Below are 20688 nucleotides of genomic sequence, written 5' to 3'. Positions count from 1 at the left end.
ATTATACCCTGTCCCTTAAAAATATCTAGAAAAAATAGATTAAAATTGATAATTATAATACTAAGGCCCATCTCTTAATGCCTTAGCAGATAAAATCTTGATCTTGATAAATTCTAGTTCAATAATATTTTATTGGTGTGGTGATAATGATATTCAGTAAAAATTAGTAGCTTTAATTTAATACTGTGCTTTGCAATGTGCTTTGTAAATATCAGTTAATCATATCCTAACAACAGCAATGTGTTTTTTTCCCCCAATTTGTGGGGGAGAAAATGAGGCAGGCAAGTTGTATGACTTCTCTAGGGTCACCCAGCTAAATAAGTTTCTGAAACCAAATTTTACCTGACAGCTTCAAGTCCAGGTCCAATGCTCTGTGCACAGCAAGACTATGGGTACCTCTAAATAGTCCAGGAATTCATAACAAAGATCTTTAAAGGCACAATTCCTTATTATTCTTCAAATGTTAACCAAAAAATCATATAATATTTTAAAATATTCTGCAATTGAATTGAATTGCAATACATGCAAGTAGAACAACTTAATGAAGGGGAAGATCTTTGATTTTAAAAGGAATGAATGAAGAGATGTCTTAGTGAGGAACTTCCTTTGCCATGGATGCCAACATCTCCTTTGATATTTTGAATGGGGGACAAAGAGGTTACGTGGTCTGAGTCATAATGTGTGGTAAAACTGGAACTTGAAGTTTGGTTTGAAGTTTGAAGGTGCTGTGGAGTCAATTCTCTGAACATTGCTTTTCATATCCCATTTGTAGATAAAAATCATGCACACTTATGCATGCACACACACACACACGCACACACACACACACACACACACACACACACACACACACTGGATTAAGATGTGGCCATGATTTGGATTGGGTATCTTTCAGACAATTATCTCACTTGTATTCTCAACATAAGCAACCCTTAAAAAATCATTTTTCCAAAATAAGAATTTACTTCCCATATAAAGCATACTCAGGAACCATCAATATTATTGGTACACCACCGAAGTATAAAATTAAGCATTTTAAGGTTTCCTGTCATTTGTAAGAAAATTACAGCTGTCACCTCCCGACTAGGACACACAACTCTCTACTACTACATTTTATAATAATACAGCATAGGAAATGCATCTTAATAAGATTGTTCTTTACAGCTGTTTCACATGACTGAAGATGAATGACAATTTCATCATTGCACACATTTGTTCAGCTAAAAAAGGCATACCTTTCAACAAATTCCAAGATATAATTCCTTCATTTTATGATACAAAAGCAAATCAGAATTAAAAGGAATTTTTGAAAATTTGCTTGTCTTCTTTTATGTAAGGCATATTTTCATCATTGATAAATTCCATATTATTTTATTTGTTTGCTGTCCTGTTAGCACCACTGGGAAATGTCGAAAATAAATCCAGGTCATTTTTGTAATCAAACTAAGCAACAATTGAAAATGTAGTTGATGCCTGTGGTGTAAAGACATCATACACCTGCATTAATAACTAATCTTCAATTTGTTATATGAAATCCACAGTTTTATTTATTTGATGTGCTTTTCAATAACATACAATAAATTACTCTTGTTGCTTAATAATAAATCCCAGAAATTTCATTATAGCTATATTAAAATCTATTTGATTTGTATTGGTATGAATATATATATATATATATTCATACCAATACATATATGTAAGCAAATATATATATATATATATATATATATATATATATATATATATATATATATATATATATATATATATATATATATATTTGCTTACATATATAAGCAAAAAGAGATCACAAGAAAGGAAGCTTATGTATCTTAAAAATGTTTTCCCATATAATGTTAGAAATATATGTAATCTGCATACTGATGACATTGAGGAAATTCAAGATTTTGAAGTGCTCTTTGAATCCTCAAGGGAAGAGTAAATGTGTGCAGAATAGTTTATATTATATATTTTTATTGTTTTATGTATTTCTTTTTTAACAAAGGGATCATCTTTTTATGGCATATATACTATTTTCAATTCACCAGAGTTTCCCATCCCAATTGGATTATGCCTGACATCTCAAGAATACATTATTCCAGAAGGTATTTCAGATTCAATATTTGCTATGGATATGTCCCAGTACAATGATTTTCAAGGCATGAGCTTCTAGGGCTGTTGTGCTTTATTCAAATGTTTGCAATAAACAATGCTTATACCTTTGTTTTGATTCTGAAAAACTAATTTGCTTTTGAAATCCTGCTTTCTCACAAACTACTTCTTGTTACCTCTGTAAACCTTATAACCTAAATAGAGTTGATTTGATATTTCAGTTGGTTTGATATTTCAAAAATAATTATGCTTTTTATTTAATATTCTTTTTTCTGAATATATGAAGTATTTACTCGCTTAAGCATTTTCTGGATTCTTTCAGACTTCTTACCTCAGTGACTATTTTTCTTCAATTAACTTTTTCTAGAAAAGTCCAATTTTTGGCACTGAGTTTTATTTTTATCCAATTCCTATTTATCTGAGGTTTGTTTTTGTTTTTGTTTTGTTTTGTTTTTGTTTGTTTGTTTTTGTTTTGTTTTGTTTTGTTTTATTTTTGCATTGTTTAAACTACACTAAGATTGTTTTTTAGTATGTGTGGACATACATACACACACATACAAAGTAATTAGAAATATCACACTGAATAAAAAATTTACTTCATTTCAGTAAATTTTCATCTATGTGCATGTCTATGTGCATGCATGCATGCTAGAAGGAGCTGTTTTTATCTAGTATGAACTAAGTAGTTTGCATCTATTTTTTTTTCAATATTCAATTACATTCTGTGATATTTTCTAAATATCCTTTGGAATTTTCTAGTCAGAAATTTCAGAATAGAAGCTTGAAATGAGAAAGAGCTCACAAAAAGACTAGCAAAGCTTACCTGGGTATTATAATTTATTTGGCCATCAACCCTATCAAGAGGATATGAACTTGGGGTTGGGCAGAATTGGGTTCAATTTCTGATTCAAGTAGTTACTAATGGTGTCCTCTTGTGTAAATCATTTTCCTTCTCTTATACTCAGTCAACTTACTAAGACTTTTAGAAGGTGAATATTTTACAGATGACAAAATAAAGAAGTAGGGACATTAAATTACTGGGTTTGGGTTCATACAGTAATTATCTAGATTTTCTGAATACAGAAGCTATTCTCTGCCCACTATTTGCTATCTTCAAAGCTACTCTGTCCTAGATTGTGATCCTTACTTGATGTTTTGAAAGGAGTTCTCTGTGAATTAAATTGAACATATTATTTGGCTAACTAATGCTATCAATTTGAAAAGGTGAAATAGAAGCTCTCTAATAATCAGATACATATTTGCTGGAAACAGAAAACTCCATGTTTCTCTACTTTTTACTAATTTTTGACAGATTATTTTTGACATTTTTCCTTCATTCATGACAAGGTTGCATCATAAGTTTACCACTTAGGAAATATCTAATGCTATTTTCCCCTTTTACCTCCCCCCCCCTTTTTTAATAATAGCCTTTTATTTTCAAAATAAATGTAAAGAAAGTTTTCAACATTCATCTTTTCAAAACATTGTATTCCAAATTTTTCTCCCTTCTTTCCCCCATCCTTTTCCTTAGACAGCAAGTAATCCAATATATGTTAAACATGTGCAATTCTTCTATGCATATTTCAACAATTATCATGCTGCAGAAGAAAAATCAGATCAAAAAGTAAAAAATTGAGAAAAAAAATGGAAGCAAACAACAAAAACATGAAAATAATATACTATGATCTGCATTCAGTCCCCATGGTCTTCTCTATGAATACATATGGCTCTCTCCATCAAAAGTCTTCTGGAATTGGCATGAATCAATGCCTCAATGAAGGTGATCAATGATCAATGAATTGATCACTACATAATATTTTTGTTTCTGTATACAATGCTCTGTTGCTTTCATTTAGCATTAATTCATGTAAGTCTTTCCAGGCCTCTCTGAAATCATCCTGCTAATCAGTTCTTATAGGAAAATAATTTTCTATAATATTCATATACCAAAACTTATTCAGCCATTCTCCAATTGATAGACATGCACTTAGTTTTCAGTTCCTTAATACTATAAAAAAAATGCTACAAACATTTTTCCACATGTGGAACCTTCTACCTTTTTTATGATCTATTTGAGATACAGGCTGAATCAAAAAACTGCTAGATCAAAGGGTATGCACAGTTTGATAGTCAGATTGCTCTCCAGAATGGTTGGCTAAGTTCACAGCTCCACCAACAATGTATTAGTGTACCCGTTTTACACATTCCAACATTTGTCATTATCTTTTCATGTAATCTTATCCAATCTGAGAGTGTGTAGTGACACCTCACAGTTATATTAATTTGTATTTCTCTGAGCAATAGTGATTTAAAGCATTTTTATAAGACTTGAAATGGTTTTAATTTCTTCATCTAAAAATTGTCTATTCATATCCTTTGATCATTTTGTCAATTGGAGAATGACTTGTATTCTTACAAATTTGAGTCAATTCTCTATATATTTTAGAAATAGGAGTTTATCAGAACCCTTGGATGTAATTTTTTCCCCTAGTTTTATGCTTCCCTTCTAATCTTAGCAGCACTGTTTTTGTTGTTGTTGTTGTTTGTACAAAAACTAGTTAATTAATATAATCAAATTACATGTATACATATATTGTATTTAACATATACTTTAACATATTTTAACATGTGTGGGACTATCTGCCATCTAGGGGAGGTGCTGGAGGAAAGGAGGGGAAAAGTTGGAACAGAAGTTTTTTGCAAGGGTCAATGTTGAAAAATTACCCCTGAATATGTTTTGTCAATAAAAAGCTATAGTAAAAAAATACATAGTCCAAATTATCCACTGCAAAGGGCTAGACCTGAGCAGATGCACTTAACATAAGGTAACCAATTGGACAATTCTATATTAACATGCTTGGAGGATGACCTTACTCAACTCTGTGCTGGCTGGATTTGTGGGTGTGGAAAAGGAAGGGGAGAGGAGATCAGAGGGTGGAGTAGGAGAAGCAGGATCATTCTTGGGTGGTGAAGAGAGAGAAAGGAGGTGTGCAGATTCCTAGATCTAATCCCCTGACAGCAATCCCAAAAGACCAAGAATAAAGACTTTTTTTTTATCCTGACTCCAGCTGATTCTAAGATATCGAGGGTACTAACATAGGCACAACATTTGGCATCCAATGTGTGGGCCAAGCACCATACTTTCACTAAAGTCCTCTTGTGACCAGGAAATTAGGTGAGTATTTTAATAGACAAACAGGGAACTTACTTTGTTACAGGCTAAACTAGTAACCTTTTATAGTTGAAATGGGGCAGATGTTAGGAAAAGATTCTCCCCAGTCCCTGTCCCCACCCCTACCTCCACCCCCACCCCAAAAGGGTGCTATAGAAAGCATGCTTAAATTAACTGAGGGGCAAGGTTTTATTATAACCTGGAAACAGATTGCTAGACATATGTTCCCTTGGTTCTTAGAGAAAGAAGAAATAAGTGTAGATAATTGGAAACTTGTGGGACAACTACTTTGTGAATACTACAACAATAGAGGTCCTCATTCAATTTCCACAGAAGCATTATATATATATATATATATATATATATATATATATATATATACATATATATATATGTGTGTGTGTGTGTGTGTGTGTATGTGTGTGTGTATGTATATATGTATGTATGTATGTATGTATGTATGTATAACATAATTCAATTGGCCTTAAACAGTCTTGGAAGTTGTAGAAAAAGAAAAGGTTTTAGAAATGGCCAGAAGAGGAAGTGTGAGGAAAAAAAGGAAGACAATGAAGAGTCTCAAGACGTTCCCCGAGGGCATGGGAATTTAAATGAGTTTCAAGGGCTTGGTGATTCTAGCTCTCTTGAGGCAGCTTCAAGCTTGCCTAGGGAATAGATTATTGACAGGCCCCCATCAATTCCACCTTCTGGGATGGAGGGAGGAGTAGTAAGAGGGGTGGTGATATCACCAGAATCTCCCCCCCAGCAATGACTAGATTGCAAAAGGCAGTACTTAAAGCTACAGAAGAAGGAAAGGAAATAGGTGATATGAGGCTCCAAATTTACCCAGTGATTCAACAGTTTAACTCTTCAGGTCAAGAGAGTAGAAAGTACACTCTTTTTGATATAGACATCCTCAAAGACCTGGAAAAGGCTTGCACTCTTTATGGGGCTACATTAGCTTATGTTAAGATGTTATTACAGAATTTGGCTTATGAATTCTTAACCCCTAGTGACTGGAAATCTATAGCAAGGGTATGCTTAGAACCTGGACAAAACTTGTTGTGGTTTTCAGAATATTGTGAACTCTGTAGGATACAAGCCCAACAAAATAGTCAAAGTGGAGTTAATACTTCAATCACTTGTGACCAACTAACAAGTGTAGATTCTTATGTAGAAATTTCAGTACAGATTAATTATTCCATAACAGCATATGAGCGAATTGCTGCTGCTGCTATCAAAGCATGGGCTTCTCTCCCCAATAAAAATGACAAGGGTGAAACCTTCACAAAAATTGTACAAGGACCAAATGAACCCTTTGTTGATTTTGTGGGATGTTTTCAGACAGCTATCTCATGGACTAATGGTGAAAATACATTAACAGACATTTTGATAAGACAACTTGCTAAAGAAAATGCTAATGAGGTTTGCAGAAGAATTATACCAGGACTACACAAGAATGCTCCTTTAGAGGAGATCATAAGAACTGTGCCACAGTGGGCACAAACGCCTTTTATAGCTAAGCTATGATTCAGCCTTCCCAAGATCCCAACATGGGAAGAAGACAGGGTCCCTTTTGGAAAGGGACTTTCAGAGAGACTCATCAATGCTTTCAATGTGGTAAAAGCAGGGCATCTGAAAGCTCAATGTTGGCATAGAGACAGAGTGAGAAAACAGGCTGGGAGAACAAGACCCAAAACCCCATGTCCAAAATGCAACAGAGGACTTCATTGGACATCAGAGTGTAGACTGATTCAGGGAAATAGGATGAGGGGCCCAGCTCCAGGGCCCCAGGCAAAAAAACACTTGGGGCATGATGGCATACAATGCCACACTCAGAGAGTGCCTAGAAGTCCAATACCCAGACATGACCAATCAGCCAGGAAGACATCTGATGGGAGAAAGGGGTTACAATTGTGGAGGATAGAGTTGTATGTAGCTGGGGCAACTAAGATACCCCTGGAGTGGTGAAATCTGTTCCTCTCCAGCCTATGTATCCCTTACCTCCAGACACAGTAGGCTTGACCATTTCACCTCCTAAGAGTACTTACAAAACAGTGTCCATCCATAAACTGATGTGGGAAACTGGGGAATGTGTAGATAATATCCCAGTCACTAATACAGGTAGACAATGTGTGTCTTATCAACCAGGAGAAGTAGTGGCATCAGGTTTATTGATACAGACTCCTAATAAGCAACCTGGTGGTAGTCACCCACATTCTGACTCCAAGCAGTAAAATCCAGGAATATACTGGAGAGCATCTGTGACAGCTAATTGACCTATTCTCACCATCTATATAAATGGCATGCCATTAGAAGGATTGGTAGACACTGGTGCAGATTGCAGTCATTAGAGGTGCCAGTTGGCCCAGTCACTGGCCAAAGATTAAGGCAGACACCTGTATGTTTTGTGTAGGAGTATCAATAGCAGCTGAAGTTAGTGCTACCCCTTTGAGATGGACGTTTGAAGATGAAATAGGAGTTTTTACTCCTTTTATAGTTGAAAAATTCCCCATAAATCTGTGAGGAAGAGACATTTTAAAACAATTAGGGTTAAAAATGAGTACTTTGGCTTTTTAGGCAGGGCTGCTGTTGAAGGCCTGCCAACACTTTCACCTGTTCCTATCCAGTGGAAAACGGATACACCAGTGTGGATAAAACAGTGGCCCTTAGGTAGCAATAAAATTCAGGTTTATTAGGTATAGTACAGGAGCAACTGGACCAAGGACATTTACAACCTTCTCTAAGTCCTTGGAATTACCCAGTATTTGTTGTAAAAAAAAAATCTGGAAAATGGAGGATATTGACTGATTTAAGAAAGGTAAATGAACAGATGGAAACTATGGGAACTCTTCAACCTGGACTTCCATCTCCTACTCAATTGCCTAGAGAATGGCCTCTTTGGATTATAGACATTAAGGATATTTTCTATTCTATCCCTCTAGATAGGGAGGATATGAAAACATTTGCCTTTTCAGTGCCAAGTGTTAATTTAGCTGAGCCTTATAAAATATATGAATAGAGAGTTTTGCCACACGGAATGAGAAACAGCCCTACTATGTGTCAAATGCATGTTGCTGCTGTTCTTATTCCAGTAAGAAAAGCATTTCCAAAAGTAATGTTATTACATTACACGGATGATATATTAGGATGTGCACCTGAGGAGCAAATGTTAGAAGCATGTCTATTTTAAAAAATCATAGAAACACTAAGGAATTATAAATTGCACATAGCAACAGAAAAAAATTCAAAGACATGCTCCTTTTCAATATTTAGGATGTGATGCATATCCTAAGATGCTTACAGTACAAAAACTCTCCTTAAGAACAGAAAAGCTAAACACCTTAAATGACTTCCGGAAATTGATAGGAGATATTCAATGGATGCATCCAATGTTAGGCTTGACTACCTATCAATTGCAACTATTATATGACATTTTAAGGGGAGACAGTGCTTTAAATTCACCACACCAGCTTACAAAAGAAGCTTAAGAGGCTTTGAGAGAAGTTGAACTGGCTTTATCCAATGTGGTTGAAAGAGTTACTCAAAAACCCTTGGAAATATCAGTTTTTGCTACAAAAGAGGCACCCACAGCAGTCCTTCATCAAGGAGACAGTGTGATTGAGTGGGTGAACCTCCCAGCACAACCAGAACAAAGCTTTACTCCTTATCCAGTGCTCATGGCTAGAATTTTGTTAAAGGCCATTAAGCAAGCAGTACAATTATCTGGGATAAGACCTGACAAGATATATACCTTTTATACTAACGCACAAGTTAATGTGTGCTGTGAAACCATCCCAGAGTGGCAAATTTTATTAGCCATGATTCAAAATTTTACACAAAGGTCTCCATTAAAGATAATCAGACTATTACAAAATTGGTGATGGATGCTTGAAGAAAAGGTTTCTAAAGTTCCTCTTAAAGGACCAACTATTTTCACAGATAAATCCAAAGATAATATTTGTGCTGTATACTTTCGTGACTTAACTATAAAGAGAGTAGTCAGAATTCCTTTTCAGTCCACTCAGCAGAATGAATTGTATACAATCATTCTAGCTCTTACTTATTATCCAGGAGACATAAATATAATGTCTGATTCAGCCTATTCAGTAGGTGTGGTACAAAGAATTGCCAAAGCCCAAATAAAATCTGTAGCCTCCAATATATATCAGCTCTTTAAGGAACTTCAAGAGCAAGTGAGAAAGCATTCAGGTAAGATTTATATCTTCCAAGTCCACTCTCATCGTAGACTTCCAGGTCCTATTTTTTATGGTAATTCAAAGGCAGATAGCCTTCTAACTATGTTAGCCAATATGCCTTTATTTCAAGAAGCCAAAGAATCGCATTCTAAATATCATCAGGCTGCCTGAGCTTTATGTTTACAATTTGGAATAACAAGAGAAGAAGCTAGGAGCATATTAAAAGCCTGTGCAGCTTGCCTTCCTTTCCATGCTCCTACACTCCCTCTAAGGAAGAATCCTTGTGGTTTGAGACCTAATGAAATTTGGCAAATGGGTGCGACCCATTATAAATCTTTTGGTTGTCTGTCTTTTATCCACATTGTGGTAGACACCTTTTCAGGATTCACATTTGCAATGCCAGCAGCAAAAGAGACAGCCCGAGTGGTCACTGAATTCCTTATACAAGCATTTGCAATTATGGATGTTCCACAAGCAATAAAAACAGACAATGGACCTGCATATACTTCTAAATATTTTGTACACTTTTGTGCACAGTATAAGATTACACATACCACTGGCATACCTTTTAATCCTCAAGGTCAGGCAATAGTAGAGAGAGGAAACAGAGACAGTAAAACACTCCTACAAAAACAAAAGAAAGGGGGGGCACAAGTAACCCTAGACAACTTTTAAATCTAGCCCTTTATGTTATTACTTCTTAATCTTTGACAAAGATACATTGTCTTTGGCAGACAGGTTTTATAACCCACGAGAAGGGCAGTGTCCAGTGTGAGCAGCTCCACTGTCTAGATAATTGCCTGATCATGTAGAGACCCAGAAAGTTGTGAGTGGAAGCTACCAGATAGGTTAACTGCTTGGGGGAGAGGGTTTGCTTTTATCTCTACAGATGGAGAAGGAATCAGATAGGTGCCGACAAGCTGTTTTCACCTTGTCCATTCGGAGAGACACAATAGACCCTTGAAATGCAGAAGTCCCAAAAAATATCTTGTGGTTCCATTGCTGACCATGCCCACCACTGAAAGAGCATGGCAATTATGGTGATTGACTCATAATCATCAAAAATTGTTGGACTTAAAAACCCTCAGGAATCATTGGAATCTGTTTAGCTAAACCCCTTAATTTGCATTTTTCTTTCATTAATTCCTTCGTAATTCTTGACATTTTATTCTTACAGATGAATTTTGTTATTATTTTTTCTAAGTGTAAAATAATTCCTTTTCAGGTTATTTGTTATGGCACAAATAAGTAGATTAATTGAGATAGAATTGTCATTTTTATTATATTAGCTCACCCTGCCCATGATCACTTGATATTTTTCCAGTTGTTTAGATCTGCCTTTATTTTTGTGGAATATATTTTGTAATTGATTTCATATAATTTCTGACTTTGCCTTGAAAGGCAGACTCCCAAATATTTTATTGTATCTACAATTACTTTAAATTACTACAAATTACTTATAAAATTTACTTAAAAATTACTTATAAAAATTCTCCTTACAACTGCATTGGCAGCATCTCACAAATTGTGATATGTTGTCTCATTATTGTCATTTTCTTCGATGAAGTTATCAATTGTGTCCATAATTTTTTTTCACCCACTCATTCTTTAGGATTAGATTATTTAGTTTCCAATTAATTTTTGGTATGTTATTCTCTGGCCATTTTTCACATGTAATTTTCATTACAACATGATATGAAAAGATGCATTTATTATTTCTGTCTTTCAGCATTTGATTCTGAGGTTTTTATGCCTCTAATAGTTGGTCAATATTTTGTGTAGGTTCCATGTACATGTGAGGAAAAAAAAAGTATATTCCTTTATATTCTTTATCCATGCTATTGTCTCTAAAAGTCTATACAACCTAACATTTATAAAATTCTATGTACCTCTTTAAATTCTTTCTTGTTTATTTTTCTTCAATTAATGTAGTTTTGATTGAGCAAGGTTGAGATTCCCTACTAGTATAGTTTTACTGTGTGTTTCTTTTTGCAATCTCTTAACTTTTCCTCTAGGAATTTGGATGCTATAAGATTTGGTCCATATATGTTTAGTATTGATATTATATCATTATCTATGGTAACCTTTAGCAAAATGCAGTTTCTTTCTTTTCCTCTTTTAATTTGATCTATTTGTGTGTCTGCTTGATCTGAGACGAGGATTGCTATGGCTGATTTTTTTTTTTTTTTAACTTCACTTGAATCATTCAGCCTTTTACCTCTGTATTCAAATGCTTCAAATGGATTTCTTGTAAACAAAACATTGTAGGATTCTGGCTTTTAATTCAGTCTGCTATCTACTTCTTTTTGTGGGAGAGTTCATCCTACTCACATTTACAGTTAAAATTATTAGCTCTGTATTTCCCACTACATTTCTCTTTTCTTTTCCTCATTCCTTCATCCACAGTCATTTGCTTCTGACCATCACTTCCCTCAATATGTTGTCCCATTCTATAGCCTCTCCCCCTTACCTATCCCACTTTGCTTCTATTTCTGTTCTCCTTTCTATGACCTTCCCTTTTTTTCTCCTTCTCCTTCCCATTTCCCTATAGACAATTTTTTCCCTATAAAACTATATATGTTTGATATTTTCTCTTCAAACCAAATCCAATGAGATTAATGTTCATCCACTACACATCCTGCTCCCTTCTTTCCCTCAACTGTAATAGGTCTTTTTTGCCTTTTCATGTGATGTAATTTGCCACATTTTGCTTCCCCTTTCCTTTTCTTCCAATATAATCCCTTTTCTATTCCTACTTTATTTTTCATATCATCACAGTAAAGTCAAATTATGTCTACACCCTTTAAGTTTACCTCTAACTGTAAAGACACAGGGTTTTTTGTTAATTTTATAATTACAACAATTTTTGACAGTACATATACATAAGTAATTTTTTACAACATTATCCCTTGTACTTCCTTCTGTTCTTAATTGTCCCCTCCTTCCCTCCAACCCCTCCCCTAGATGACAGGTATTCGCATACATATTAAATATGTTATAGTATATCCTAGATACAATATATATGTGCAGAACCGAATTTTGTTGTTATTACAAAGGAAGAATTTGATTCGAAAGGTAAAAATAACCTGGGGAGAAAAAAAAAATTCTAACAATTTACAGTCATTTCCCAGTGTTTTTTCTCTGGGTGGAGATGATTCTGTCCATCACTGATCAATTGGAATTGGATTAGCTCTTCTCTATGTTGAAGATATCCACTTGTATTCTGATACAAGTTCTGATATTGTTGAAGTACTTAATAATCTCCTAGTTCTGCTCATTTCACTCAACAACAGTAGATGTAAGTCTCTCCAAGCCTCACTGTATTCTTCCTGCTGGTCATTTCTTGCAAAGCAATAATATTCCATAACATTCATATTCCATAATTTACCCAACCATTCTCCAATTGATGGACATCCATTCATTTTCCAGCTTCTAGCCACTATGAAAAGGGCTGCCACAAACATTTTGGCACATACAGGTCCCTTTCCCTTCTTTAGTATTTCCTTGGGATATAAGCCCAGTAGTAGCACTGCTGGATCAAAGGGTATGCACAGTTTGATAACTTTTTGGGGCATAATTCCAGATTGCTCTCCAGAATAGTTGGATTCTTTCACAACTCCACCAACAATGCATCAGTGTCCCAGTTTTCCCACATCCCCTCCAACATTCATTATTTGTATCTGTCATCTTAGTCAATCAGACATGTATATAGTGGAATCTCAGAGTAGTCTTAATTTGCATTTCTCTGATCAATAGTGATTTGGAACACTCTTTCATATGAGTGGAAATAGTTTCAATTTCATCATCTGAAAATTGTCTGTTCATATCCTTTGACCATTTATCAATTGCAGAATGGCTTGATTTCTTATAAATTAGAGTCAATTCTCTGTATATTTTCGATTTGAGGCCTTTATCAGAACCTTTAGCTGTAAAAATGTTTTCCCAATTTGTTACTTCCCTTCTAATCTTGTTTGCATTAGTTTTGTTCATACAAAAGCTTTTTAATTTGATGTAATCAAACTTTTCTATTTTGTGACCAATAATGATCTCTAGTTCTCCTTTGGTGACAAATTCCTTCCGACTCCAAAAGTTTGAGAGGTATTCTATCCTATATTCCTCTAATTTATTTATGATATCATTCTTTATGCCTAAATCATAGACCCATTTTGATCTTGGTATGTGGTGTTAAGTGAGGGTCCATGCCTAGTTTCTGCCATACTAATTTCCAGTTTTCCCAGTGGTTTTTGTCAAATAGTGAATTCTTATCCCAAAATTTGGGATCTTTGGGTTTGTCAAACACTAGATTGCTATTTTTATCCACTATCTTGTCCTGTGAGCCTAACCTATTCCACTTTTCAACTAGTCTGCTTCTTAGCCAATACCAAATGGTTTTGGTGACTGCTGCTTTATAATATAGTTCTAGATCAGGTACAGCTAGGCCTCCTTCATTTGATTTTTTTCTTCATTAATTCCCTTGAAATTTTTTTCCCCTTTTTTTTCCATATGAATTTTTTCCCCCCAGGTCATTAAAATAGTGTCTTAGGAGTCTGATTGTTATAGCACTAAATAAATAGATTAGTTTAGGGAGTATTATCATCTTGATTATATTCACTTGGCCTATCCAAGAGCACTTAATGTCTTTCCAATTAATTAAATCTGACTTTATTTTTGTGGCAATTGTTTTGTAATTTTGCTCATATAATTCCTTACTTTCCTTTGGTAGATATATTCCTAAATATTTTATACTATCGACAGTTATTTTGAATGGAATTTCTCTTTGTATCTCTTGTTGTTGCATTTTGTTGGTAATGTATAAAAATGCTGAGGATTTGTGTGGATTTATTTTGTATCCTGCAACTTTGCTAAAATTCTGAATTATTTCTAAAACCATTTTAGCAGAGTCTTTAGGGTTCTCTTAGTATACCATCATATCATCTGCAAAGAGTGATAGTTTGATTTCCTCATTTCCTACTCTAATTCCTTGAATCTCTTTCTCGGCTCTTATTGCTGAGGCTAGCATTTCTAGTACAAAATTGAATAGTAATGGTGATAATGGACAACCTTGTTTCACTCCTGATCTTACTGGGAAAGGTTCCAGTTTATCGCCATTACATATGATGTTTACTGATGGCTTTAAATATATGCTTCTTATTATTTTAAGGAATAGTCAATTTATTCCTATACTCTCAAGTGCTTTTAGTAGGAATGGATGTTGGATTTTATCAAATGCTTTTTCTGCATCTATTGAGATGATCATATGGTTTTTGTTAATTTGATATAGTCGATTATGCTAATAGTTTTCCTAATATTGAACCAGCCCTGCATTCCTGGTATAAATCCCACTTGGTCGTAGTGTATTATCCTGCGGATGATTTTCTGTAGTCTTTTTGCAAATATCTTATTTAAGATTTTAGCATTGATATTCATTAGGAAGATTGATCTATAATTTTCTTTCTCTGTTTTCAGCCTACCTGGTTTAGGGATAAGTACCATGTCTGTGTCATAAAAGGAATTTGATAAGACTCCTTCAATCCCTATTTTTTCAAATAGTTTTTATAGCGTTGGAGTTAGTTTTTCTTTAAATATATGGTAGAATTCACATGTAAATCCATCTTGTCCTGAGGATTTTTTCATAGGGAGTTAGTTAATAGCTTGTTCTATTTCTTTTTCCAAAATGGGACTATTTAAACTATTACTCTGTTTATTTGGGCAAGCTATATTTTTGAAGGTATTCCATTTCATTAACTCGAATTTGTTGGCATAAAGTTGGGCAAAGTAGCTCCTAACTATTGTTCTCATTTTCTCTTCATTAGTGGTGAGTTCTCCCTTTTCATTTTTAAGACTAACAATTTGCTTTTCCTCTTTCCTTTTTTTAGTCAGATTTACTAAGGGTTTGTGTATTTTGTGTTTTTTTTCATAGAACCAAGTATTAATTTTATTAATTAATTCATTTTTTTTTTTTGTTTTGTTTTGTTTTTTAACTTCCAATTTTATTAATCTCACCTTTTATTTGTAGAATTTCAAGTTTCATGTTTGTCTGGGTTTTTTTAATTTGTTCCTTTTCTACCATTTTTACTTGTGAGCCCAATTTGTTGACCTTCTCTTTCTCTATTTTATGCAAGTAGGCCTCTAGAGATGTAAAACTTCCCCACATTACTGCTTTAGCTGTATCCCACACATTTTGGTATGTCTCATTATTGTCATTTTCTTTGGTGAAGTTATTAGTTATGTCTATGATTTGCTGTTTCACTCAGTCATTTTTTAGTATGAGATTATTTAGTTTCCAATTATTTTTTGGTCTATTTTCCCCTGGCTTTTTATTGAATGTAATTTTCATTGCATTGTGGTCTGAAAAGGATGCATTCACAATTTCTGCCTTACTGCATTTGATGTTGAGGTTTTTATGTCACAGTATATGATTAGTTTTCATATAGGTTCCATGAACTGCTTAGAAGAAAGTATACTCCTTTCTGTCTCCATTTGGCTTTCGCCAAAGATCTATCATATCAAACTTTTCTAGTATTCTATTTACCTCTTTGACTTTTTTCTTATTTATTTTGTGGTTTGATTTATCTAATTCTGAGAGTGAAAGGTTGAGATCTCCCACTATTATAGTTTTGCTGTCTATTTCTTCTTGCAGCTCTCATAATTTTTCTTTTAAGAATTTAGATGCTGCATCACTTGTTGTGCATATGTTTAATAGTGATACTGCTTCATTATCTATGCTACCCTTTAGCAAGACGTAATGCCCTTCCTTATCTCTTTTAATTAGATCAAATTTGTTTTTTCTTGATCTGACATGAGGATGGCTACCCCTGCTTTTTTGGTTTTGCCTGAAGCATAGTAGATTCTGCTCCACCCTTTTACCTTTATTCTGAATGTATCACCCTGTTTCAGGTGTATTTCCTGTAAACAACATATAGTAGGAATCTGGCTTTCAATCCAATCTGCTAACTGCTTCTTCTTTATGGGGGAGTTTACCCCATTCACATTTATGGTTAGAATGACTAATTCTATATTGCTTGCCATCCTGTTAACCCCTGCTTATTCTTTTCTCCTTTCCTTTCCTCTTACCCCCGTCCCCAGTATTAAACTTGTGAGCACCACTTGCTTTTCACAGCCCTCCCTTTTTAGTATCCCTTCCCCACCTTAAAGTTCCTCCCCCGATTTTACACCTTTTCCTCCCAATTTCTGTATTCCCTTCCCCTTAGCTTACTCCTTCCCTCCCATTTTTCAATGAAGTGGAAGAAGTTTCACCATAAATTGAATATGTCTATTGATACACACTATGTTCATCCCCCTCATTTCTTTCTCTCAGATAAAGTAGGTTACCTTTTCCTCTTCATGAGATGTAGTACCACCACTTTACCCTTTTTATGATATAATTTCCTTTCCACCTCTAGTTTCCAGGACAAATTACACATGTGTTCTTTACATATCTTTATGGCAGAAATATATTACTCAAATTTTCTTTTTACCTTTTTAGAAATGTCTTGAGTTCTGTATTTGAAAATCAAACTTTTTGTGCAGATCTGGTTTTTTCATCAAGAATAGATGGAATTCATTTTTTTGGCTAAATGCCCATCTTTTTCCCTGCTAGATCTTGGGTTATCCTTATTGTGGCTCCTCCATATCTGAATTGCTTTTTTCTAGCAGCTTCCAATATTTTTTCCTTCGTCTGTTGGTTATTGAACTTGGCCACTATATTTCTTGGCATTTTGATTTTAGGGTTTCTTTCAGTAGGTGATAGATGATTTTTTTCAATGTCTACTTTATCCTCTGTTTCCAAAACATATGGGCAGCTCTCTTTGATAATTTCCTGGAAAATATTGTCCAGGCTCTTTTTTTCCTCATATTTTTCAGGAAGTCTGATTATTCTCAAATTGTCTCTTCTGGATCTGTTTTCCAGTTCTGTTGCCTTCCTAATAAGATACTTGACATTCTTTTCAATTGTTTCATTTTTCTGGTTTTGCTTGACTACTTCTTGCTTTCTCCTTGAGTCATTCATTTCTACTTATTTGATTCTAATTTTCTATGATGTATTTTCTTCACTCACTTTTTCTTATATCTTTTTGTAATTGTCCAATTGAGTTTTTAAGTGAGTTTTTTTATTGTATGGAATTTTTTTCCATTTCATTAATTTTATATTTTTAGAGAGCTGTTTTCTTTTTCCAACTCACTAATTTTACTTCTCAATTATTTCATTTCTTTATCCACTCTGGATGACTTCTCCAGAGTCTTGCCAAACTTCCCTTTCCTTTTTCTATTTCTCTTTTAGCTCTCTTGTGAGAGCCTTTTTGATATCCTCTATGAGAGTCTTGTGTATTGAGGAGCAGATCATATTGCCCCTTAGGGGATTCCTCTGGAGACAGTCTGCTTTTAGTCTCCCTAGGGTTTGAAGTCGGCTCTCTATCCATACAGAAGCTGTCAATGGTCAGAGCCCTTTTAAATTTTTTGTTCATTTTGTCACAATGGAATTGAAGAAAATAAATTGGCAAGAGAAACAATTGGTCTATTTCTGGGGGGAGATGGGGATGGATGGTTTTATTGGGCTTACTCTACAGACTGCAGGAAACAGCAGCGAGGCACTAGCAGAACAGAGATACCTGTGCTGCCTCTGTGCTCTGAGGCTCTAAGAACAGGCTGAGTCACTCTGGGTGGGGGTGGCTGTAGCCAGGGACCTCTGTTGTTTACACTTTCTCTGCTGATCCTGGCTTGCTGCCAAAATGGAAAACCCTCACTGTGGTAAAGGTCAGTTCTGCAGAAATGACAGGGATCACACCTCTCCCCCTCAGAACTGAGCTGTCTGCCTTGCTCTCACTGCTTGCCCTCAGCTTGTGCCCAGACTGTTCGTACCCTCCCCCAAGAAAACACAGACCTTTTCTGGTGAATTCCAAGGATGTATTCTGTTGGTAATTATTTGTGTTTTTTTTTTTTTCAGTCAAGCATTAATTCCGAGGCTTGTCATGAAGTAAATTCTGAGAGAAAACGCTGAGCTCAAGCAGCTATGTGCCTCCTCCCTGCCATCTTGGCCGGAAGTCCTAAGATACAGTTCTTTAAAGCTAAACATATCTTCCCATTTAAATATGTAAACATTTTAGCCTTTAAAAAAACGTAGTTTTTTTTTTCCTTCCCTTTTAACTTTTTTATGCTTCTCTTGAGTTCTGTAGTTCAAGATCATTTTTTTTTCTTCAGCTATCCTCTTTTCATCAAAAAATAATTGAAATTCCTTTATTTCATAAATTTCCATCTTCTTTCCTGAAAGATAATACTCAATGTAGCTAGATAATTTATTCTTAGTTGCATTCCAAATTCCTTTGCCTTTTGAGAATATCAGATTCCAGGACTTTCAATTCTTTAAGGTAGAAACTACGATCTCCTGAATAATTCTAATTGTGGCTCCTTGATATTTCAAGTGTTTTTTTCTGGCTGCTTGCAATATTTTCTCCTTGATTTGATAATTCTGAAATTTAGCTTTTATGTTCCTTGGAGTTTTCATTTTGGAGTCACTTTCAGGAGATGTTCGGTGAATTCTTTTAATGGCTATTTTACCCTTCTAGACAGGTAACGTTCTTCTAGAACATATGGACAGTTTTTCTTGATGGTTTCCTGAAAGATAATGTTTATTCTTTTTTTCATTGTATGGTTTTCAGGTATACCAACAATTCTCAGACTGTCTCCTGTTTTTATGTCACTTGTTTTTTTTTACAATGAGGTATTTTACATTGTTTTCTTTCTCTTTCTTTCTTTCTTTCTTTCTTTCTTTCTTTCTTTCTTTCTTCCTTCCTTCCTTCCTTCCTTCCTTCCTTCCTTCCTTCCTTCCTTCCTTCCTTCCTTCCTTCCTTCCAGCTAATTTCTTGTCAATTAGTGGAGTGGACAGAGAAAGCTCCTATTACATCATCCTGCTACCCCAAAATAATCTATTTAATATATACTCTTTGGACTGAAGACATATTTGATATTAACATAATATGAATAGATGCTGTATTTGACCTTAGCCAAAAGGCCCAGGAAATGATCTTTAACTTTCATTTGAAGAATGTTATAAAGATTTTCTATCTAGAAGTGACTCTAAGAATAGTGTTGGCAGGAACAGAGCAAATATGGCAGAGGGTAGACCAGTTGTTTTGTTCATTAATTTTTTTTTTCCATTTCACAAATTCTATATTTCAAGTAGTTATTTTTGTCTCAGTTCTTTCCTGGTATCCCTCAATGAACACCAGATCAAGATTTTGATCAGGTTTTAGAGTGTCGTTTCTTCCTTCCTTCCTTCCTTCCTTCCTTCCTTCCTTCCTTCCTTCCTTCCTTCCTTCCTTCCTTCCTTCCTTCCTTCCTTCCTTCTTTTCTTTCTAATTTTTGGATTTTGTTGGACTGATTCTTGCTGTCTGTGTCATTAACCTCCATTTGTCCAATTCTAATTTTTATTGAGTTATTTTTTTCAGTTAGCCTTTTTCCATATCACCAAAATGATTTTAAGGTATGTTCTCTTTTCCCAAGCTCTCATTTTCTTACCCCATTTTTCTTCTATCTCTTTTGAGGCCCTTTTTGACTTCTTCTATGGTCAGAGCTTTTATTGCTTTTTTGCTCATTTTTAAATGTTGAGGTTTGCTCTTAGGGCCAAGGAGAGATTATCCCAAACTTCTTTTACAGATGAGAGTGATTTCATGCTGCCCTGGGGCCAGTGCTACCAGCTTCCTTCCCCTGCAGGGTGTGTGTGGCCAAGTCCTGATTGTTATACTGGGGTTCAGGGGCTCACTTTTTGTCTCCTGTCACTATATTGGAGTTCTCATAGCTAGAACGATGATCCACTGGATTCTGAACTAAGAAAGATTTGTAAACACTACTATATTTGGCTACGAACTTCCCACTAGATTACCCTAGCATGGAAGCCATTCCACCCTGGCTATTTTTACATTGTGCTATACCTGCACTGGGCTGAAATCCTGTCCCTGCCTGATTGAGACTTTTCTTGAACTTCTTTAAAAATAACTACTGCTCAAATTGGTTATACTCCAAAATATTTTTGGGTTCTGACACTATAAAACCTGATCAAAATCTTGATCTGGTGTTCAATGAGGGATATCAGGAAAGAACTGAGACAAAAACTGGTCTACCCCCTGCCATATTGGCTCTGTTCCTGACAACACTATTCTTAGAGTCATTTCTAGATAGAAAATCTTTATAACATTCTTCAAATGAAAGTTAAAG

At 34.9% G+C, this 20688-nt stretch overlaps 1 pseudogene; it reads right to left on the bottom strand.

The window, feature by feature from the left end:
* Positions 1 to 19323: 19323 nt before the first annotated feature.
* LOC141548123 (U2 spliceosomal RNA) lies at positions 19324 to 19499 on the bottom strand (annotated as a pseudogene).
* Between the last annotated feature and the right edge of the window lie 1189 nt (positions 19500 to 20688).

This window comes from Sminthopsis crassicaudata, chromosome 6, assembly GCF_048593235.1.
Source record: "Sminthopsis crassicaudata isolate SCR6 chromosome 6, ASM4859323v1, whole genome shotgun sequence".
Classification (NCBI taxonomy): domain Eukaryota; kingdom Metazoa; phylum Chordata; class Mammalia; order Dasyuromorphia; family Dasyuridae; genus Sminthopsis; species Sminthopsis crassicaudata.
This window is presented reverse-complemented; position numbering and strand designations above follow the sequence as displayed.